This window comes from Nomascus leucogenys, chromosome 3 (assembly GCF_006542625.1).
Source record: "Nomascus leucogenys isolate Asia chromosome 3, Asia_NLE_v1, whole genome shotgun sequence".
In the NCBI taxonomy this organism is placed as follows: domain Eukaryota; kingdom Metazoa; phylum Chordata; class Mammalia; order Primates; family Hylobatidae; genus Nomascus; species Nomascus leucogenys.
The window spans coordinates 98238558-98263691 of NC_044383.1; the positions used below are offsets into that span (position 1 = coordinate 98238558).

General features: G+C 41.6%; 1 protein-coding gene across 2 annotated transcripts in view; it reads right to left on the bottom strand.

The window, feature by feature from the left end:
- Positions 1-25134, bottom strand: part of FYN (FYN proto-oncogene, Src family tyrosine kinase) — a 211097-nt gene that overhangs the window by 167496 nt on the left and 18467 nt on the right. For both annotated transcript variants that reach the window (XM_012506091.2, XM_003255578.4), the window contains exon 2: positions 16687-16727. The gene's annotated coding sequence lies outside the window, so the exon portion shown is untranslated. The remainder of the gene's footprint in view (positions 1-16686; positions 16728-25134) is intronic.

The following is a 25134-nucleotide window of genomic DNA, read 5'->3' on the forward strand; positions in this document are numbered from 1 at the left end:
GCTGGCCTCAGAAGACGAGGCTGCTCACATGGGGATGTCAGGGACTCATTTCCTTTGTAGTATTCTCCTGGTCCTCCACCTCCATAATTTTTAAAAAAGTGTTTCTAAAGTATCTTTATTGAACTACTGACTCAATGGAGCCAGACAGATGGTATGGAAAAGTTGCTAGGTGAAGAGAAGTGCAGGCCTCCACAGAAATAAGGCTGCCAAGTCGTGGGGACCCATCTTTCTGCAGAGCCCAGTGACTTAATACACAGAAAATGTGAGATGCACAGCGATGGCTTGTTGACAGACTAATGATCTTAGAGGGGCAGAGTGTCAGCAGTACAGGAAGATGGGATAAGAGTGGTTTGAGACAGATATGCAACGAACCTGGAAAAATAGTTTCTGGCAGAAATGGGAGTAGGAGAGCCAGTCCCCACAGTGAATAAACTGGCAGTTTAAAATTTGCTGTGTCCAGTGACAGAGAACCACTGAAGGTGGCCAAGGAGGTGGGAGCAAGGTAAAGTGTGTGCCTGGGTGTGGCAGACCACATACAAGGGAAGACTGAGTTAGAAAGTGCGGTAGCATAGTGCTGGGAGAGAGAGTCCAGGGGCAAGATGACTGGGAGAGTTTAAAAGACAGATGTTTAAGGCTTGCACTCTGGTGGTGTGGACAAATAACAGAAGGGACAAAAGTGGTAGCTCTGTTGAAAGAACACAGAATAAAAAATTATCAATATACCAGATGCATGGAGCTAAGAAAGCATGCTTGTTCCAAGGGAGCTGTCTATAAATTCCCTGGGAGATAGGGCAGAGGGAGAAGTTTATGACAACCTATAATATTAGTAACTGAGGAAATAAGGGGATGAGCTGGAAATCAATGGTAGTGAAAAGGGGATCTCTGTTTCTGTCACATTTAGACTGAATTGGTAAAATGAAGATATTGAGTAAAAATGTCCTATGGAGAAAAGGTATATATAAAGATGGATTTGTAGACATTGTAGATAGACATGGGCATGGGAGAGACTAGGCAAGGGAGTGGAAGTGCAAAACAGAAGGGGGGCTATTTGTATAGTCCACACATATCTTTGGGTCCTTGAATAGGCATGCAGGGGTCTCAATCAAGACCTCCTAAAATATCATTCTATATCTGTGTGCGTATGCACGTACAGGTTTCTGGGGGGCATTAAAATCCTCAACGCTTGATGGAAACTTTCTCTCCTATCTGCTTGATAAATGTGCCATGTTAGAGCACTTTAAGAATAATGCACTAAATCTGTATTCATTAACAAATTTAAGAACCAAAGAATAACTATTACTATTCTATCATCTTGTTAAAATTAAGGTACAAAATTTGGTATAATAATCCAAAGACTCCGATTGACATTGGCAAACATACTTAACTCAAATATTTTACATGTAAAATGTTAAAAGCATATTTTAAAACCTTGCAAGTATAGGTTCCTTGCAAAACGTTTAATATGTATAGTATTTATTTAGCACAAGGGTACCTGGATCTGCAATATTCACAAATCCTTAATATTCAAGGACCCTGCCAAAAACAGTGGTTGAAGCTACTTTTAACAGCCATGACCTTCCCCTCAAAAGGATGTTATCAAGTAGACTGTGCAGTAATGACTATAAATATGTGCCATGCTTATGTTACTATAAATAAATGTTGCACATTCTCACAACCCGTTTAATTACTGTTCACCTAAAGCTATGCAATTAACAAAACTGTCTGAATTCTGAAAATGAGGAAAGCCCTCCTGTCTCTCTTAGGTAGTTTTACAATCCTAACAATAGACTTAATGAAGCCTTTTAAAAGAAGGATGATTACATTAAAATGATTGGGGCATGTAAAAATTCATTACATAGATCCTCCTGGTGTCTGATAGATTAAATGCCTCATCACACCCTAGAGAGAGGGAGGAAGAAAGAATAAAGAATAATACAACTGTCTGAGTGAATATCTTATGCCTGAGATTTAATCTGGCCCCCATCCCGTCACTCAGGACTACACACTACACCCAAAGTTTGAGGAAAACATGCTTGGTAAATTATCAGGTAAATTACGAAATGGCCCTAGGAGTGCTGCATGTTGAATATCAATTGACATTATAATCCATACATTGATGATGGTAAACAACAATTATGCAAGTTGATGTAACTTTTTCCCTTGGAAAAATGATAAGGGATACGAAACCAAAGTATAGTCCCTAGGGAGTTTTCCGGGACTGTTAGCATCCATTACGCAAGTGCTTCCAGGGATAGCGCCGAAGGACTGGTTTGTGTTAAATTCATTCCTACATCTTTCATATTTTTCTGTTACTACTACAAACAGAATTGTTTCCTTCACTTGATTTTCCAGCTATTAGCTGCTAGTATACAGAAATGCAATTGATTTGTCTATTGACCTTCTATCCTGTGACTTTATTAAATTTACTTTATAGCACCTTCTAGTATTTGCTTTATATATTCCTTAGGATTCCTCTACATAAACTGTCATATTGCCTGTGAATAGAGACAGCTTTACTTCTTCCTATCCAATCTTCACATTCCGCATGTGATTTGGTATACTGCTTTTTTTTTCTATTTAACAACCTTAAACATTTGTCCAACTTATTTAGCAATTTTGATCATCATCATTTTAACTAATATATAATATTCAATTTAATAGACGTATCACAGTTTACATAATTAAATCTCAAATGGGGAACACTGAGGTTTTTTCCATTTTTTTGGCCAGACATAAAATTTCCAAATTATTTCCAGAATATCATGCTGCCTTCTCAAATATGTACTGTCACCATCAAAGTTTCAAATAGACAATACTAGTCAATATATAATGAAAAACTGATAGAAATATTTTGAAAATGCCACCATCACTAATCTTTCTGGCCTGGAATCAAATAAATCTGATGAATGCTATTAATGAAGGCTGACCCGGAAATAACAAGTTAAAAAAAGCTGCACTTCTGAGACTCCGGAGAACATGTGCTTTTAATGGTTTAATGCTCTACTTTCGGTTTCGTAGGAATGCTAACAAAATAAGTTAGCCTTACTAAAATCTAGATTTGAAAGAATGGAAATGTTTAAAAACAAAACAAATCCCACCAGTTTTACATATCAGAGTGGTTAGAACTTACAAACGAAGCCAATATGCTCACCGGGGACTATTCCTATTTCACAGTTAATCTACTATTTAAAATATCATGGACCCATTTTTCTCAGGTCAGGTGAATGAGCAACCACAGGAACTCTGAGTTCTCATCAAAGAAACCTACAAAGTAAAAGAGACGGTAACGTCAAATCTAGTGTAAGTTTACTGAATTTATAAGACACAAAGCATGGCTGTCAGAAAAACCACTTGTGTTTTGGGGAAAGTAATCTCCAAAATATCTGTGTGCCTCTGCGTAGATATCTGTTTTAAAAGCTTTATTAGGATCCATGCCACCATCAGTTTGATGTAGGAACAGCACATTTACATGCTTGGCAGCATTTACTACTCAGAGCCCTGGAGATTATTGCTGATCAGGGAAAACTGAGTGAAAACAGAGAGAAATGGGTATTTCCATACCCGTAGATACCAAGATGAATCTACTCCCTGATGACAATGTGACCCACAGTCCACGTAAGCTAACCTTTCACCCTTTCCATAATGGCCGTTTAAAATCTACACCTTTCTCTTCATTTCCCCAGCTCTCTCTAGCCCTACATATTAATAAAGAGTTGTACTTCATCAGAATCTAATGACATCCTTCCTTTTCCTCTCCAATGTTTAGCTAATCCTACATTTCCTTTCTTTCCTTTGTACTTCCCCTTGCCTTAAAAGTTAATGTCTCTTCGTGGGAATGTCAAGTGGTATAACCACTTTGGAAAACAATTTGCTATTATTCAGCAAAGTGGATGGTGCACACACTCTAAGACCCAGAAATTCTTCCCTTAGGCACCCATCATAGAAAAACTGCAGCAGGATGCACATTCAAGAATGTTCATAGCAGCACTATTTAAAATAGCAAAACTGGAAATGTCCCAACTGTCCTTGAGAGTAGGGATAAAGTGGTCTTCCATTCATACAATGAGTGGACCAGACAGCAGTGAAGATAAACAAATTTGATGCATGATGCTTCATGCATCAGTAGGAACGAATCTTAAAAATGTTGAATGAATCTTCAAATGTTGATGGAAATAGGCAAATGGTAGAAGAAGACCATTTATATATAGTCCCAAGGTAAATAAAAGTTAGCAATAAATTGTTTAGGGAAACAAACTTACAGAGAAAAGCAAGGAAATGATAAACATGAAATTTAGAATAGTGGTTCCATTGAAGGAGAAGAGTGTGGAGAGAATGAACTCACAGGGGCTTCCAAGCTGCAGGATGAGTAAGAGGGTTGTTTATTTCTCTCTCACACACACACAGTGTAGATGTGTGAGTGGGTGTGGATACACATACAGATATCTATTCCTTTGTATGCCTCATGTTAAAAAAAATTCTCATGTTACCCTGAGCCCTGGGCCCACCTTCCTCAGTGCCTCCTTCCCAGTACTCTGACCCTCTGTAGGGCCTTGGGCTTGGACTCGTCTTAGGTGGAGCACTTGCTCCTTCTGCCTCCCAGCTCCAATCAAACAGAAGACTCAACATGACGACCTTTGTTCTCTACAAGGACTCACCTGCGTTTATCCAGGCTACTGCTGATGGGAAGGTAAAACCCAGCAGGGATGTACAGAATGTGGTGCCAACCTTGCTGCAAGGAACCTGCAAGGAGTGCCCATTTCTAATCTGTCTGCCCAGAGTGCAGACACCTTTTGCTGAGCTGTACCCAGGAGCTGCAGGCGGCAATGCAGGCCTAGGTCTCCCACCCACAAGCCAATCCTAGGGTTGTCTCCTGTTCACAAAAGTTTATCAGTTGTATTACTGCAGCCCCAATTACTACTGAGTGGTACCTCACTACTACTGACTTCCCCAAACCACCGCTTCTTCCTTCCTCATTCCTATAGAATAATCCCAGACCTACCCATCTCTCAGACACCCAGACTCTCAACCTTGGCATAATTCTCCACCTTCCCCTATCCCCATTTTAAGAGTAAACTCAGAGTTTATTTTTCTTCTTTACCCACAGGAGTTCCTGGTCTTGGTACCATGGCCTGAATTTAGACAAAATAGGAATTTTTATTGGATTTATTCTATTTCAGGAATGTTTATTCTAAAAGCTTTTCTTATTTCCTACTCAAAAATTAAAATTGGTAAGTTAATTCAAAAGCAAGTGAATTCAGCTGTTTTTTCATTTCAATTTTTCTCCCCTATTTAGTGGATTACTTGCAAAAACCAGAGAAACTGTAACTACTGTCCTAAAGATCTGAGTCTAGGTAATTTGATTTTTCTTAAAAAATGTTTCACACCATCTGCATTGTAACATGAAAACAAAATAGCAAATCTCCATTTTCACTTTAATGATCCTATTTTCATTTGATCACTGAAATACTAAAGTTATACTAAAGTGAAGGATTGTTAGGAATAATGTTCAAAATCCTAAGGAAATTGAACACTCAAACAAAGGATTCTTAGCAAAGCAATTTTACTTCTGCGCAGAGGGGTGCCTCCTTGGCCAGTCGCCATGAGAACACACCTGAACAAAGGGTCATGAGAGCCTTTATTCCTGAAGCAAGTCCTGCCCCTGTACCTTTTCCCCATTGGCCGGGGTCGGGTCGTACAATCTAAACTAATCCCAGGTGGCTAAACATTTGATTTTTTTTAGATAAGATGGGCACGTAAAAGAAAGTGGAGAGGAAGGGGAAGGGGTGTCTGTAATGAGCTAGAAAGTTAGTCCTCTTTCCAAATAAGGAAAGGAATGTGAGCTGGTACTGATAACGCTTGGTACTGTGGCGTGCCTGGGCATCTAACAAAGGAAAAAGGAGAAAAAGGAGAAAAGTGGGGGGGGAGGGGTGGTTCTATGAATTAAAGAATAAAAGATTGATCAGATTATTGGAAGAGAAACCTCATCATATCCCACAGGATGAATGGGAAAAACAAAAACAAGAAAAGTAAGGACAGGTTTCTGCAGGTGGTGGCATACTGTAAAGCAAACTTCGGCTCCACGAGAAGTAAGACACTATGGTATAGTTACAGGGCCAGGCTGAGTGGATACCCTCAATGCAGGATTCTGAGTTCAGCAAGAAACAGAGAAACTGAAAGACAAGTCTGAAATGCCAGGCAAGTGAAGGTGATTCCAAAGTGAAAGGTGACAAGAACTGGTCTCAAAAACCTGGTTGTGAGGAAAGAGAAAACACAGTAGGCCTTTAGAGAAAGACATCTGAGGTTGCCAATTCCTCCAATGTGGGTGAAGAACGCCTCAATGATATGGGATACAAAACCAAAGTATAGTGGTTTAGTTATATGACGGAAAATATGAAAACCTGTCATTCACTATCTCGAATCTCAGCTGAGATATGGAGTGATACTCATGGGTTAAACATCCAGTGAATGATGGTTGCCTAATATTTACATGCAAATAGGCCTCAGATATTAACTGATTTGGGCTTTAGCCCCCAAAAGAAAAATTTTTAAATTACATTTCCAACAACAACAACAACAAAAAAAATGCTAGGCTGTGCACGGTAGTTCATGTCTGTAATCTCAGATCTTTCGAAGGCCGAGGTGGGAGGATGAACTGAGCCCAGGAGTTCAAGACCAGACTGGGCAACATAGGGAGACACTATTTCTACAAAAATAATAAAAAATATTAGCCAGGCGCTGTGGCATGCACCTGTAGTCCCAGCTGCTAGGGAGGCTGAGGTGGGAGGATTGCCCAGGAGGTTGAGGCTGCAGTGAGCCGTGACTGTGTCACTGCACTCCAGCCTGGTTGACAAAGTGAGATCATGTCTCAAAAAACAAAGAAAGAAACAAACAAAAACAACAAATGCTTTTTTCTGAATGAGCACATTTTGCTCTGTTGGTTCTGAAACGAGCCAAGAACATTATATGGTATTTGTTGTTGTTATTAAACAGTATCATCTAGAAAACATAGAAGCCTAATTATATTTTCTTCTTGGCCACTGTAAAAATGGAATACTGTAAAGATATGTGATTGGCTAGTTAGCCAATATTTATTAATACCAAATATAAGAAAACAGAATAAATATTATGGTAACTGTCAAAAGTTTTTTGTCCTACCAGTTCACGGGCCATATATAAAAAAAACACTCTGACATTTTACCATTGAGGCCTTCCCACACCTAGCACCTCACTGCGGTCACCATAACGACTTCTAAACTTCACAAGTGGGTTTTATAAGTTACTTTATTTTCAATACCTAAGGGCTGTTCAAACTTTTTCCCATTATCAAATTTACTTTTTTGCCATAAGCGTCACTTTGATGTACATCAAACTCTCTTGTAAAAGATAAAAATGTTTTTTCCCTCATCTGGTAACAGTAGAATGGGGAAAGTGGCAGGTACTCCAGTTTTGTTTTGTTTTTTAATTACGTTTCCCCCACTCCTACTCTTTAGAATATTCTAAAGATGGACAAAATCCTCCTCCGACACAAAGGTTTTGTCTTCAATTACCGTAGCATTATCTATAGCAACAGAAAAAATAATACGGACAGGTGCCTTCCTTCTTGCCATTCTTCTACCCTGTGTATGAATTCACTCAACGTCAAAGTTGGGAGTTAGTCCATCCATGGCCAGTACTGACCAAAGAAAGGGGGTACAACAAGTAGAAGTTGGTAAATGATGATGATTTTCTCCCCTCACTGGCATCTCTTCATCTAACTCCTGTTGGGGATTTTATGGCACTTTGTGCCTCCACTTCAGACACTCTTCACAGTTGCACCTTACTCTTGATGACTGTCAGCTTCTCCCACGGCCTAGCTCTTTGGTGAGACAGTCAGGACTTCCTCAAGCCCCCGAGGCTCACATACTCTCCACCACAAGACACTGCCTCATGTTCCACCCTGAAATCATCTCACTTTCTCATGGCAGCCTTATTTGAAGGGGCTATGCAAATGCATAAATTGCTGTTTTATCCCTTCTGTTATCATCACTGATCCTCGCAGCATCTCACTTTCTTTCACTTTACATTCTGACTGTATTCAGTAGGGACACATTTCACAACTTAATGAACACCCCTAGATCTTCTGAGAAGCCACCATGCTCACCCAACAGTGGGAGCTGCTCTCCACAGACCACACATACCCACAAAGGAGGATCAGTCTTTAGTAGAGGTGAACGCTTAACCCTCATAACCCTAGTAAGATTAATACTCCTCATCTGAATGCAAGATTCCAGTCCCTCCTTTAAAAAAATCACCCATGGGCTAATATTTGGGTATGTTACAGGAAGTGGGACTTAAGATTTAAACCTACTGACATCCAGGGACCTCTCCACTCAAAGTAGTGACTAAGCACCCTACCAACTTTCCCTTCCCATGGTACTCCATCTCAGGGCAGTTTCACAAGACTATTATGATAGGTCACAAATGCAGAACACCTTGATGTCAGCAAAGCACCTGATAGTCACTCAAAAACATATCTAAGCAAGATGGGAAACCCTGGTCCAAGTGATAATTCACTTTAGTGGCCTCAGTGACCGAATGGCCATACCCAAAGGCACTAACATCACGGAAGAACAACATTGACCTGGAGAGAGGTCCTTGGAACAGGGCTTTGCACATTTGTCCCTGGTCAATGTTTTCATCAAGATGTGCTTATAGCAGTCACAAATAATTCACAGCTGAAGGAGATAGTTAATTAATTGGAAGACAGAGATTTTAAAAGACTTAAATAGGCTAGAATGACAGCCACAACTGACCAAAAGAACACCATCTTCCTCTCCAAATTAACAGATAAAATCTTGCTTTCAATTGTAAATAATCCATTGTATGTGTGGATAGGATGGTGTTATCACTTGCCTCACGTTCAGCTGTTTACTGAATGGAAACAACTCATCTTGTTTACAAGTTCTGCCAGTGATCCTGTCCCCAGACTCTGGGTGGATATGGCTTTCAAGCCACAGACATTCAGAATCATATCAATTTTATGATTCTGACTTCAGACCAGGGCTTCCTTTTACTCTGGGCTCAAGCGTCTGTCTTGGGGCCTACCTCATTTCAGTAGTTGACTCTATAACTCATTCTTTTGGACTCAGCTCTTTGCATTAGCTTCTGAACTGAAGTCCCTGCACATCTGCATGTCTCTCATCTGGCTCTATGACATGCCCAGCCATACACTTCTGCTGCCAAACATCTGTCCATCTAGACAGCCACCTATAGAAGAGTTTCCTCTGTACTATGTCTTACCAGATTATCCAAACTGTCGTCTGTTTACTCTGCTGCTGGTACCATTCCCATGAGCATGCCCCAGCTCATGGATCTGTTTGTTCTCTGGATCCCTATCTGGTCTATACTCTGGATCCCAAGCTATCCCATCCAGCTACTGACAGAAATCCATATCTTCAAGCAATTCATACTTAAGAAGTCCCAAGGATTTTTATCACACATAAGCTCAATGCAAGCTAAAGATATGATAAAGTGACTCGATGAGAGATGTAATATTGGTCTGCATCAGTATAGCCTGTACTGATGCAGAAAATGTGCATCTAAGGAGACCTGATAGTAACCCCTTACTCTACACTGCTCAAACCATCTTGTAAGTACCGTGTTCATGTCCAAGTGCCATGTTTTCAAAAAGACAGTGATATAAAGGGAATGTATCCAGGAGGAAGTGACCAGAATGATGGAATTCCTGACACCAGCTAATGCAAGAAAGTTATATGAACTAGGGCTCTTGGACTAGGAAAAAAGGATTTTTCAGGGGTTGGGTTTTCAGGTACTGAAGGGCTCTCAAATGAAAGATGACCTAGAGGCTTGTATCACAAGAGACAGCTTGGGGGGTCTGCAGGAACAAAGCGGAAGAGGTGAGCTAGTGTAATAAGTGCTTGTCCCATCTCCGCTCCAGACTTGGGTGACCCCACATCTCTAGTCCCAGTTTCCCCCAAAGACTGAGAGGGTATGATTTCCAAGGCCTCTTCCCAGCTTTTGGAGCCCATAATTCCGCTTCTTTACATAAACCTCAATCTGAGAAACAAGACAGGCATGGCCTTGCATGCTCTGGGGACTAGGAGAAGAGACTAGTTCTTAGATCTTCCAAGTGGCCCCTTCTAAGAAAATTAAACTGACTGAAGTAATGAGCGAAACAAGGGGTTGCAAGCTTTATGTTTTAATAAATGAAAATTACAGAAATTCCCAAATTGAGGTATGTTAGGCAGAAAATGCCCCCCCAAAGGTATTCATTTCCTAATCCCTGTAACCTGCAAATATTACCTTATATAGTAAAGATGTGATAAAGTTAAGGATTTGAGAGGAAGAGCTTACTCTGGATTACGCAGCAGGCTCTAAAAGCCATCCCAGGTATCATTACAAGAGGGCTGCAGAGAAAGACACACAAAGGAGAAGGCAAAGTGAGGGCAGAGGCAGAGACTGGAGTGATGTGGCCACAAGTCAAGAACACTTGCAGCCACTAGAAGCTGGAAAGACAGGAAACAGATTCTCTCCATCTCTGAAGGTATCTGGCCCTGCCGACACCTTGCTATTGGACTTCTGACCTCTTAAACTGTGGGGGAATAAATCTCTGTTGTTTTTAGCCATCAAGTTTGTGGTAATTTGTGACAGCAGGCACAGCAAGCTAACAAAGAAGGTTTTCTGCTTAAATAAAATTTTGTTGTGGGCTAAAAGTGGGCAGTAATAACCTTTTAAAGGAAAAGCTTAAATTTTTATGTATTTTTATGGCCTATACAACACTACTCTTAGAAAACTGCAGCTCTGCTCTTAAAAGTATTTAGGGGCACTGACAAAAGCATCTTTTCAGCCATTCTTCACACATATTTTATTAATAATCTTTCCTTCACATGCAATTTCAGCAGATAATAAGTCTATGCAAGGCAGACAACCAAATGATTCCAACTTCTACACAGCAGGCCTGGCTGCAGTGAAACAAATTATGCAGTATCTCATGGCTACAGGAGAAAGCCTCCGTGTAAAAACAAATGGTACAAAGTATGTAGGTGAGAGCTTGTCTTGTCTCTCCATTGTAACGTGGGCGGCATTTCTCCCCACTCTCTCCTGGCAACATCCAGCTTTTGTCATAGGGAATGATGAATGCTACTCAGATGAAGAATATAAGAAAATGATCCCCAAGTCCGGGAACCAGCAGTGGAAAGAAAATGAGCGTCTCATGGGCTTCCCCCACTCCCACTGCCTGCAGATGCCCCCCCTGGAAGTCACTTTCACGCTTTCACAGGGCGACCACCTTGCAGGGCCAGGTCAGGTTAAAGAGGTGATTTTCTTTTCAAGGTTTCCAATTGTTCCTTGATAAAAACCTCATTACTACTTTTAAAACCACAAATAAGGGAGAAAGACCTTTTAAATTCGGTGAAGAGAAAATGAAAGATGTGTAAAGAATTACCAGTTAAATTACATGAGGCTGATAATGATGGCTTCAGGACAAGACAGCGTCCACAGCGGAGGAGAAAGAGAAGGGTGCTTCAAGTCTGAGACATACTTTTGGATCTTGCTGCTTCCTAGATATTAGTCCTTGGGCAATTCATTCCCCTTCTGTTGAGCTTTATTTTCCTCACATACATCATGGGGCAACTGAATAAGATAACATGTGGCCTAAAACAGTGGTTGGCCTACCAGTGTTCGTTAATGTGTAAAGAATGAATGAACTATTCTATATCCAAGACTAAACAAGGAACCCTCAATTTTTCAACTCTTTCCTTGAATTACAATGAAAATATTGTTATCTGCAGTTGTTCTAGATCAGTTATCAATATCCTTCTAAATTTTGAATGTCTAGGAAGAGGGTTTTTTTTTTTTTTGGAAATTCAAATTGGCAGAGGGCATATTTTTTCTTCTTAGACAGCACCACTTAGTTTTACAATCCAGGGATTTACGTAAAAGAAAGCTGGTCAGTTATTACGCATGATACATAACAACTATTTTTGGGCCAAGACTAACAATGATTGCCTTTGAGTCTAAAACAGAATTCTAAGCATGTCCCTTCCTCCTACACACACACACACACACACACACACACACACACACACACACCCATGCATGCATTCTTGCTCTTTCTCTCCCTGCCCACAAGTCAAAGCCATTTCCTTTTCCTGGTCCCCAGTCGCCAGAAAAGTGGGTTGTGTGAAACGTGACCCTTACTCAGTTATACACTGAGGCTGGGTCATTCCATTGCCTGATCACCAGCAGAATGGGTCAATCTGTGTGTGAGGTTGAGAAAGGTAAATGAAGAATGTAGGCCACTTTGGCCTCCTACAGTTTCTGAGGCTGGCAGCCTGCAGTACATGTATCAGGGAGGGCCTGAGGAACAATTCCTGTCTGCACATGGGAGCTGCCCTGTCCAGTGTCCATGGGTTCAGAGGCACCAGAAGCACCTGAGTCCTGCCCCTGCAACCCGCCCATGCCCACTCAGGAAGCAATGGCTCCCACAGATGGCAGGGAGTTGTGCTTATGCTATTCTTCCCTTCCTCTTCTTCACTCTCTCCCTCACCTCCCTAAAGCAACCAGCACACGCATTTGCGTGGTACACCCCAAAGCCAATGTCCCCCTATTCACACTGCAGACACAGCCTCATGTCACCCCAGCAACCAGCACTGTAAAGCCTTTGGATACCCCATGCAAACCCTGCTGGCCTCTGACCCCGGAAATCTTATTCTTCCCACAAAAGAAAAAACTTGTATGAATTAATTTTCCCACCTCTTAACCAGCTGCATAGAAATCATGTGGACATGGCTTTAAAGCTGGATTCCTGATGCGGTCTCAAATTTCTAACCCTCGATTACTTAGAACTAGATTTTCCCCCCACAAGACAATTATCCCCACACTAAGAATCTAGGAGGTTTTTTTTTATCATTTCTCTTGGGACTTATTAAAACCAAAGAAACACGGAAAAATGAAGCAACTTCCATGTATATTCTACATTAACAGACCAACACATTTCAAAGAACTCACTCACTCAGAGGAAAAGTGAACAATTCTAAGGCAGGAGGTAATTTTTCTTTTTACTTTTCTTTTTGAATGACAATTTTTGTTTTGGAAGGCCTCTGTGTCTATCAAATAGGCAGTAGTGTTTGTGGCCATATTTGTGGCCTGAATGCAGCTGTCTAAACCCTGCAAACAGTTGGAATGACACTACAGGAATTCTTGGTCTCACTGAAACTGCAGAAATGGCAGGGGCCTCTCTCATGGCAGGCACTGAAATACCTTTAATCACACCAGACAAAGGCCATCCAGGATGCACGGAAACCAAACCTCTCTCCTCGGCCCTTTGAGAGTAGTTGAAGTGGATATTATTTTAATCAAATCCTTTTAAATCACTAAATAGGATGACTCCATTTAATCAGCTTTTTACACAAACAGCACATTTTTGTTCTGATACAACTTGATTACGTATTTTTCAATTTTTAAATGGGTATGGGTTTCACTTTTTAAAAATACACTTTATACACTTAAAGCAATGATATCTGGAACTGTAACCCTCAAGAATTCTAAAAGATTCTGTGGAAAAGCAAATATTTGCTTTAATGTTGCCCTTGTGCACTACTGCTTCCCCCTCTTTTATCTTTGAACTCTCTTTGCTTGCCCAGATTAGTTCAATTTTAAGAAGTATCTGTTCATTTGTCTGCTTGAAACTTTGTACTTTTGGGGAACAAGTCAAGGAATGATGGTCTTATCGCCACATAATGCTATTAACAAGCATGGTTTCCACTCATTCATGCCTGCTCAATTTTTTAAGAGGGCCTACTATGAGTTAGGCACTAGGCTTGGCACAGATAAGGATTCTGAGCTGATAAAGCCTGCAGTTCCACAGTGAACACTGCTGTCAGACAGTCACTGCACAGATAACTACACAACCACAATGACAGCTTTGAAGCCGCCGTGGCAATAGGGCAACCCCATCCAGCCTGGGCCTTTAGGGGAGTGTCAAGGAAGAGCTCTCTAAAAAGTAACAAATGCTGCTTTCTTAGAACTTACGAAACTTTAAAAAAAATAAGGCACACAAATATATTGTCTCAAATATTATATAAACTCCAAAGTAAGGTGGGGTATGGGAAGGGGAAAGCTCTGAGCCCAGACAGATCTGAGTAGAATCCTTACTATAACTACAGCACCTTGAGCCACTCATAGCTCCCTCACAGGACTGCTGTCACAGTGAAGTGTAACATAGATGATATAAAGCACTCTGCATAGCAGAAGTTCAATAAACCATAGATATTAATTAATACAGAATTTATGCTAACTTGTCTTTGAGCTTTAGCATGTCAAAATAAAGCTAATTTTCCACTTCTGTCTTTACAAAAACATTCAACTAAAAGAGGAAACTTAAAAATCCACATGAAGAACAAACACTGTAACTTCGGCAATTTTTCTCCACTGGAGTTGGCCAACAGGTATCATTTACTTATACAACAGACGCACATCCTATATTAGACTCTTCTGGATAGGTAAACACCGACAAAAAGAAAAGTTGATAGATCCGTGTTCAACAGTGTTCTATCAGCAACAGAAAAAGGTTCTGAAAGTGGAACTTCTGGAATAGAGCTTTTAAAACAGCAAACTCCCCTAAGGCAATGATTGTTTTTCAGGTCATCAACTACTTGACTGAGGAGAGAGTGCAGGCAGAGCCTTTCAGAGGTGCCTCAGACTCAGTCCATCCAAGCAGCATTTCTACCCGTTTAGCTTCTCTTACTCTGGATTCCCTGTGCATTTACAGACACCCACACCACGGGTCAGTCACCCGTGGTGACTGACAAAAGAGTCAGTCACTCTTTTGTTAGATACTCATTGCTCCTTCAGTCCCAATCCATAACTGGTCTTATCTGCCATTCTTTAGACTGGTGGCCAACAGCCCTTTTTCCATTTTAATTCAAGACCCAAGTCAGAAAACAAAAACAAAAACGAAACATATTTGGTTTGTGTTTTTCAATTTAAAAGCGAGTAATTTTACTTGGTCCTGGGAAAGGGACCACTTTACTGATAAGATAAATGAAACTTGGGGAGGAGAAATGATTGGCCTAAGGTCTAATAGGAAGTTAACAGCAGAAGTGAAGCAAAATTGAACACATTCCATTCAGCGCCCCCACACCCCACTAACTGAGCCCTGCTGTTTGCCCAGCATGGGGCCAGGACTGGGAACCCAGATTAATGGACTTCCCCCTCCTGTGGCTGCAGGATTCACTGCCTGAGTTGGACAGGGGAGGGCAAGTCCTGCAGTCTGGGGCAAATGCCAGGCATTTCTTTGGGCTCCCCGGCACAATACTGCCCTGAGGGGGCCACTGGCACCCATAGGCTCTTGCCTGCTGTGGACCTGGCCTAGTCCAGAAGGGTCACAGTATACTGGCCTCCCATAGGGGACAGCCTTTGCCAATCCCTGGCTTCCACAGCCAAAACCTGAGTGCATGCGGATTCTAAAAAGGCTCCTTCTGCCTTGTCCTAACTAGAGCTGTGTTATTTCCCCAAGTTGCCCTGGTTTGTATGAGTTGAAAAGCCCATGACTAGCAGTAGATCACAGGCCATCCTGCAGAAGCTAGGTGCCTGCATGGGGTCAAAGGTCAAGAGTTACTCACAGTTGTTCTGGAACAATGTTTCAGATAGTATACTTCCCTAACTTAGAGACAAACGCGCTGCATTCAGAATGGCTCTAGTTCAAGAAGAAAAGCCTCTCTTGCACTCAAATCCAGATGAGAAATAACCCCAAGTCATTCTCAGATGATGAAGGGGCGGCCCCCAAGTGGCCAGGGAATTGAGGAACATAACTCAGAACAGCTGAAAAGTTACACCCAAGGCAATGTGATTGGGCAGAGTAGTGGGGGCTGAAAAGGACGCCTGGGTGGCTAGCGAGAGCTGCGACGTCCAGTCTTTCAGTGGGGGAACTCAAGGCACCTGGGGAGGCACAGAGACCCACAGGCAGAGAAGGCTCAGCAAATGTTCAGAAAAAGAATGCATTCACAGCTCCTCACACCCCTCCATCATGGAGTTTTTCTGGATAGCTCAGCCCTCAGTCAGAGCTTCCAAGGCCCTTCTGCACAGTTCTCAGATTGTACCATAATTACCTGAGTACTTGTCAGTCACATTCACTTTTGTCTCAACAGAGTCCAGCATGATGTCTAACACCCAGTAGGAACCAAAAAAATGTTACGTTAATGAAAGAATGACCTGCTACACAGTGGCTGCAATTCAAAGATACGGCTCAGGCAGAGGTGAGCAGCAGCCATCTGAGAGTGGAAGAAAAACAACAATGAATGGACTGAAAACGACCTCCTTGACCAGCCTGAGGATAGGCACTCCCCATTCCTCCCTAGCCCTAAGGCTCCTCAGCCATGGGACAGCTGTTCCATTCTATTTCTGGGGTGGGAGCCATAACTTATAGTCAAAACATATGTTCCCATAAATTACCAGAATTGAGTGTTACAACTAAGGGAAGGGAGAAAATAGTGGGTCCACTAAGGGAGGTAAGATTTTCTTTCTATTTCACAAACCAGTTCCATCTCCAACTCGACCTCTCTCTTAGAAATCTATGGACTCAGAATTACAATCCCAAATTAAAAGTGGACTTCGTCCTGGGTTCCGACAGGAAGCCCTTTATAATTCACAAGGCACTTGCTCTCAGTGCAAAACTTGCCAACTTACTTTTTCCACGTTTAGATCAGCATCCTGCTTCTTCAAAAAAACTGTAGAAGAAGAAAAAAAAAAAGTGAGACATCAAAAGAGAACCAAGTACTCTCTGCCTACAAACCACCCACAAAGCACCACCATAGAATTTCCATTTGTTGCAGACAATCAATTTGCCCACAATTTTTTTTATCATTCACACAATTGTTGCTAAGTCACAGTTGTCACAAACACCTGTCTGAAACTGCAAAGACCTGGCCTTGTACCACCAAAGGAAGCCAGCATGAGATTTTAACTTTCTGGAATCAGGAAAGACAAGGATGGAGGCCTTGTGTGTACACACACACACACACACACACACACACACAAACACACTTCCCTTTTTCAGAGTCTCTACAAGTCATCAATGGTTGGGGCACAATTAAAACTGAGTCTTCCAAGGTCTTACTCAATTTACCTCTTGGATTAAAACAGCCCCGGCACCCAGCCCATACCTTCTCCACTTCCTATCTGACTGTGGGTGGGCCCCACTGTCAAAAAAGCCTTTTGGGGATGGCCCCTGCTTCCCAGCAGCTGGGGATCCCCTCTGCAGGAGGTTTGCCAATCCAGCAGCCTGCATCAACTTGTCCATGGAACTCCAGCCCCAGGACTACCTTAGAACCTTGTGCCAAGCCCCTGGCAAGGCTGAGTGCTGGTTCTGATGACACCCATGCATGCTTCACATTAATCTTTAAAGTGCCAGGAGCAGGATGGCAGCTTTCCAGTTTGCTCACATGCTGTGCCTACAACTGGCCAATATTATGGTACTTCATTTATTATCTGCAATTTTAGCTGTTTGAATAAAGCTGCAGTTTTAATAAAGTGTCTAAAGAAAACAATAAAAATAGTTGAATGGAATTATGTTTACAACAATATGTTAGGGCAGAGAGCTTTGAGTTAAGAAATATGAAAAAAAGGCAGAAACAATTTTTCCTATCTTGTAGAGACTCTTAAGCTTTTCACTATGACTCTTAGTATCTTTCTTCCTGATCCACGATTTAAAACACTCCCACCATAAATTACTATTCCCATCAAAACCATCCCCCACAACACACACACAAGAATTTTTGCACTGTTTGGAAAGATGTATAATTAACAGTAACATCTTTGTTTTGTTTAATCAAAGATGACTCAGAATGAAGGAAAGAAAAAATGACCATGAGGAAGAGAATTTGAAACTCATATATTGTTCTCTGCAGATGGGCATTCAAATCATGAACTCACTGGAGATGTGCAAAAGAACCACCATGGAGGTGAGAGAGAATGTGCTAATCAGCATGCCACTGCAGCTCATGCCTTAGCAACCCATATCATCTCGCCTCTTCCTGGGTTCTGAGACATGCTGTCCTGTCCTACGGAGAAACCGCCAGGCAATAGATGCCTTTTCTTTTGGCTAACCCACTAGGGATCTAGACACTGCTAAGCTGTATAAAATGAGAATTATTTTTCCAGAAATTTTAACTTGCTTCCCTATAATCAGAAGAGAATAAATCAATACTATGAGAACTCTTCACAAAAGGGAACATGTACAGAGTGGAACTTTTTGCCTTCTATTCTTGAACACTTCTGCAGAGGCTCAGAAAAGTTGTTGCTCTGATTTACAGGTCACAATAAGGAGATTTCTATTTACAAGGTGAAAGATTCTTTCATCAGCCTTAGAAAGACCACTTGGAGAATCATTACCATTTCCAAAGTAGGGAAGAAACTTTAATACCCTTCTTTCAAGCATACTGTGTAATTCCAACAACATAGGATGCCCAATTCACAAGATTCTGAAAGAATGAGCCTTCACACTACAGCACTTTAGCAACCAGTACCAACAGGAAAACGGAAAACCCATTTGAAGCTGCTGACTCACTACTGCATAAGGAGTGTTATCCATCCATACGTATATACGGCATCATCCAATTTCTTTTTCAGGCTTACGAAACAGATGGAGTTAACTAACAAAAACAATATATACACCCATCATTCTGCAGCCATAAACCAAAAGGAGGACACCACAGCTCTAACTCTGAGGACTCTACGCAAGATACTGAAATATTTTTAGAGAGCGGCTCCACTGTTTCAAAGATGTAAGGATGGACGCAAAATAGAATTGCTATCTAGAATAAAGAGTGGCATTTGCTTTTAAAACCACGTATATCTTTCTTAAGGCTGTCTTTCTGAAAAGTTGAGAAAAAGTAAGTGTTTATTCACAAATGTTTAAGTGAAATAGAGACATTTTTTATTTCAAAGACTCATATTTTCTTAAAAATCATTTTTTAAAAATTGACCAATTATCTTCCTAATTTATATTTATTCTAAATCTGATATTTTGAAGATGCAAGTTTTAGGTTTCCAAGACTAAGGGAAGATAGGCTTCTCCCACCCCCACCCCCTGTATGAGTGTGCATGTGTGTATAGATATTATATCGATATGCATATGTAGTTACACAGACATTTTAAACAGTTGTCTATGCATTCAATTGTGGGCTTTGGGCATTAGGGCATTTTCCATGCTTTTATTCTTCTTGCTGAAGCGGTGCTGATGTTTTGTTTGAAAAACATAGCTGAAGTGACCCAGATAGCCCAGTGGAAAAGGCTGATCCATTAATGTTGCAAATGTGTGGTCAACTGCAGGAATGGAAGCCAAAGGACAAGACCTTGACCAAAAATGAACTACTTCCAACTGTCTAGATCAGACCAACCCTCCAATGTTGGGCGAACACACAGATAATAAATAAAACTGAGCAATCCTCAACTCTGAGCTCTCTCTTGATAGAGCCATCCCTCCAGCTCCCCGTCACCCCCGTGCACTGTTTCCAAATGCCCACAGACATCTCCCTATGAACCCCACGACAGGGCAGTGCAGGCAGAGCAACCAGTACACAGTCAAAGGAGCATGGGCTGCACGCTTAGAGGCCTGACAGTGCTGCAGAACAGAGGAGTGGCTAGGAGGATGGTGGCGGGCTGGAGGGAGAAAGGTGGGAAGAAAGGCAGAGATCAGACTGTGAGAGACGGTGTACAGTAGCTAAGAAGGCAGCCAGAAGCAGCACTGTACCACTGTGTTTTCAACCTGCCTCTATCCCAGGAAAGGGCTGAAAAAGAAAGGCAGCCCCCAATAATTCCTGGCACTGGGCTATGCCTTGTCATTCCAATCTCACCAACCCTCCTGGGTAGCAACTTCTCCTAATCAGTCTGCAGGGTCCAGATCAAAATCACTTTTTCACTCTTGTTTTCCTTTGCCCATACCCCCAACGCAGGACTAGACTTCCTATCTGTGTTCCTACAGCACTTTGCACAGGGTCTGTTTCGTTGTTTCCCTGCTAGACTGTCAGCTTCTTGGTGAATGGGACTACACCGAGCATGGTACCTGCAAGATACAGGGGCGTGTGCCATCTCTGGTGATGGCTGAAGGAAGGGTGAAGAGGGGAGGTGACAGAGAGAATTAAATCAATGGAGATCCAACCTGGAGATTCTGCTATTATGTTTACTACTATCCAGCAATTCTTGCTATTGAAAGAGATTCAATACATCAGGGTCATAACCACGTATCATACAGGATGAAGGACATTTAAGGGCCATGATGAATCCAAGATTTAAATAATGGTTCAGGATTTTGTCTCATTATTTTAAAAATGGAAGAGTGAGAGAAAAATGAGGTGTAATTTTCCCTTGTCATAGTATCTTCTCTATTTCAAATTCAACTCTTTTTACTACTTGCAAAAGATTTAAAATATTCATTGACCTGCCAAAAAACATCTGTAAATTGCTAGACACATCTTCACAGATTCACATCTGAATGGCTTCTTTCTGCACCAGTGATCACAGCTCTATTCAACCGCAACTAAAGTGAGAACCTCAGAACCGTACGTGGAGTGATGTCAGTGGTGACTGAGGATAAAACAGCCATTTGATGCAACTTCCATATCAAGCGTGTCCACAGGGACAAGTGCTCCTTCACTTATTCTTAACTTAGGATCCAAGGCACAAAAATGACCAGGCAGGGCCAGACTCTGCCATAATTCCAAAGAAGGCTGAGACATATACAGAGCACACACAGAAGCTCCTCAATCCTCTCTGGCAACGGGGCAGCCCCTGGCTCTCTGCCTGCAGCCCAGGAACAGGTCCACTCTCACAGGGCTCCCTGAGGCCCGTGCAGCTGCAGACAGACATGCAGTGTGTGGGACCATCCATGCTCAGGGTCTCCACAGTCTCCTGTGTGCCCAACAGCTGGGTTCGGCGCCTGAGACAGGACCCAGCTCAGACAAGGCCCTCTGTTGTAGAGCATTCCTCATTGCCTCGTTTCCCCAGGAAAAATGTATTTTCCTCCAACCATTCATTCTGGCCCCAAACTAGCTCATTCTCCTGTGTCTTGCTCCACGCACAAACCTTCTCCCAAGGTTAGAGATGGCAGCAACTGCAGCTTCTTCTCCTGTCTTACCCAGTCCTAATCAAGGTACAGTGATATTGCACGTTCAAAATGAGGGGCACAGGGCAGTGACGAACATGGTACTAGACAATGGTACTACCCCAGGGGCATCTAGGGGAAAGACTCTAGTCTAGTAGAGGACAGCAGAGGTGGCTGGGGAAGGCCCTGGTGTCCCCCACATTGGGAGGATGGCACAGGTCTCAGCCAGTGCTATGTGTACTTTATATTACTATTTTGTTCTTGTTTATCTTATGTAAATATTTATTTTAACTCATTAAAAAGGTAATACACGCTCATTGAAGATTTGGAAAATATGAAACCCCTTTTACGATACTGAAGCTTTTCCTTTTGGGCCAGTTTTTGTATGCACATATAAATTTCCACATTCTACCCCAGCACCTCCGCCTTGCACATCATGATTGAGAGCACACAACTTCTGACAAAGGCAACCAAAAAGGGAAGGGACCCCATAAAAACAGTGTACCTAGAACCACTAACTGCACGGTCTGTTTCAATTAGTATCATGATGACCACCTGATGATGCCCTTCATCCCTGACCTGTGAATTACTGTCCACAATACAGAATTGTGGCCCACAGGCAGGGAGGAAGAGGCTGGCTTGGAAACCAGGTTCCATCCCTGGCTCTGCTATTTATCTGCTCTGCGACTGGGTGGGAGACGGTGTGGCAAGGGTCACATATTTAAAAACCCCAGGGGCCAGGTAAGCAACATAAATGAATAAAGCAGGTAAGATGAAGCTGGGTGAGCTGAAGAGTCCTGCTCCCTCCAAAGAAGACAGCCACAACACTGCTTGGGCAGGCTGTTATCATTACAGAAGGCAGGTTCAGTTTTGCCAAACCTTCCCTTTTTTTTTTTTCAAGAGAAGCTGGAAATCTCAGCTTTTATGTAATACTGTCCTATTTAAAAGTGTTGGTTTACATTTTAAAACAACAAAACATAAATGAGGGTATGTATGATCTAGCCCATGGAGTGGTTTGCTATCTTTAGAAGTAATAAAAAGGTACATGCCTCCGTTTCTCCTTCTGTTAAATAGGAAATTGACTACCTGCTCACCACTGGGGATTTATTTAAGAGCACAGAGGGAGTTCCATTATCATATAACAAAATAATCCAAATGCATTCAGATATACAAAGCAGGGTAACACGTTCCCTTATATTTCTTAACCATGGTTGACATAAATGGGGCTTGATGTGGTGTGGAATTATTCGAAATGCACACTCATGCAGTTAGCTTCTAAATAAACAAAAGGTGAGAGAGGCAGTAGACTTACAGGATGAGGGTGTGACCAGCTGGTGATACTGGATCAAATGGTGGAATGAAAGCCAGACTGGAATGGCTCTGATTTTTAACAAACACCGTGTGGAGACAGGTAGTATTGATAACCCTCTCAAGAAGAACTGAAATAAAGGGTGGTAGAGAAGTGGGGTGTTGGCCAAAAGAGAATGGGGATTAAGAAGAGTGCATCCTTTAAGATGGATAAACTTACAAATGTTTATATGTTATGGAAATTATCTCATTTTAAGGCAAGCACACAAAAAGCCCAAGTACCAACTGAAGGAACTGTGTCAGAAAAATACGAGACTGTGTTGGGTGCAGTAAAAATTTTATTAGTAAGAGTTAAAAAAAAAAAATCCAAAATCTAGTTATATAGGCTTTCCTAAACAAGAAGCCAGGAAAAAAAAAAAGTCCTTACTACAACACACACTGCCCTACATTTTACACTGTGCCATTTCTGTATTTGTCCTTTTTAGCCTACTTCTATCACAGTCTCTCTCTGCTAAAATACATTAGTTGCCATGGAAACGATGTCATAGTGTGTAAAACCATTTACTGTCCTTGGAAAGGCATTCGTGATAAAATTGAACAGTAGCACGTTCCACAAAGAGAAGCAACAGAACCAGTTGTGCAAGAACACAACAAGATTTCACAACTGTGACTTCAGAGTATTCCTCTACCACCAACATCATAGGTCTCTGAGAATTGCATGAGCTTTTGCGTGTCAGTTTTCCCCAAATCACCCACAGCAGCACCTTTCCAAATGTACTTAAAAAGTCTCTGATCTAATGTTGATGAAGACAATAGCTTCCCTAGAATTCATACTTCCAAGAGGTGGGGAGGGGCTGGAAGACCACAGAATCAGAATGGTTTTATGCATCGTAAGACTTCCACTAATGGAGAGGATCCAGTCCTGTCATACATTCTGCTGACCAATTTTGTTATCAGAGATACAAATCATATTTGGAACATAGAGATTTGGACTTGAATTTGCTTACTGGCATGGATTACCAAGACACTCCTTTTTTTCTTTCATCAATTCAAAGTAAACCAAATCATCACATCAAGAAAATACATTGTGCAACTCACGTCCCCTTCTGACAAAGAAGGCACATAGCCAGGTGTATGTTCCCTGGAAGCTTAAAATCTAGTTGGGGACAATCAGGCAAGAGTACAAACGGCCTCTTGCTTGGGCTGTGGCAAAGAGCTGGATTTTATCCTAACTGCGACAGGATGACATCAGGGGAGCAACATGATCTCATAGAGATTCTTTTAAATATATGAATTTTTAACTTTAGAGACAGGGTCTCACTGTGTCACCCAGGCTGGAGAGCAGTGGTAAGATCATAGTTCACTGCAGCCTTGACCTCTTAGGCTGAAGCGATCCTCCTACCTCAGCCTCCTGGGTAGCTAGGACTATAGAAGTGCTTCATCATGACAGGCTAATTTTTAAATTTTTTGTACAGATGGAGTTTCACTGTGTTGCCCAGGCTAGTCACAAATTCCTGCCTTGAAGTGATCCTCCTGCTTTATCATATAGATTTTTAAAAGCTCATTCAGCCATTGTGGGAAGTGGGGTTGGAAAGATCAAGACTAGAGAAGGGCAGAGTCCAGACAAAGGAGGGTGGAAAGCAGATGGAGAAATGTGATTTTCTACTCAGGTTGACAGTGTCCTTCCCTTTGTCTGCAAAAGTGCTGGTTTATGCCTGTTGTCCCAGCAGACAGTCAGCTTAAGCACTTGTTCAGATGTTTCACTTCGTAAACCAAGTGTTATTATTGGTTATATTAAAATAAACCAGGATGGGTTTTGTAACCTCCAGTTTGCACTTGCAGCTTCTCCCATACCTTGTCTACCGGTGTGTGAGACGACTATATAGTGAAGGGAATGTTCACGTTAACATGTGATTAAAGCTGAAAGATGACCAATGACAATCCATTTCTTTTCCTGTCCCTTTCCAATCGTGGTATAAGCAACACCTCCCTTTTAAGGACAACACGCAGTATGCTCACCATAAAACAAAGAGTACTTGGACATGAGCAGCTAAGGGCAGCTAACTCCTTTCAGTCTTGATTGGTAGTGGGAAAAGTATTCCAGGCCACTGCCTCCACCAGACACTAGATGTGCTGACCATTGCACTGTGACATGTGTTGCAGCCTGAGATGCATGGAACAGCAGTCAGAAGGGTTAATGGAAAACACAGAAAGTTATAGGTTAGGCATACATGAAATATTAACAGGAAACAGATCTGCTACAGATCTTTTAAAGAATTGTCTGAATGCTCTCATTTCAGTGTTTTTGTCATTTACTGAATGGTTATACTATTTTATTTTGCAATATACCTTTTGGCAGCGATGAGCTAAAAAGAAAAAGAAAATGCAAGTTTAACAAAAAATTAAGTACCAAATTTCTGCTTTTCACGAAAGCAGATGATGAACATATATTCATACAAAATGCTTGTTGATACTTACTATCCATCATGGGAGCCTTAGTGATATCACTGACTACATAAACCACAAGTCACAAATCTGCTAAAGAGGTAACAGCAACTACTTCAAATGTTAATAATGATGCAAGACTATGTTAAGGAAGATGATTTAACATACGCAGCTGCAGAAGGTTTACTAACATAGCACTCTAGGAGACATTTCTTTTGGATCAAATGTCTGTTGTTCCAAATTGATTTTGCTTATATTTGAGCTCAGGTTTTTTTGCGCAT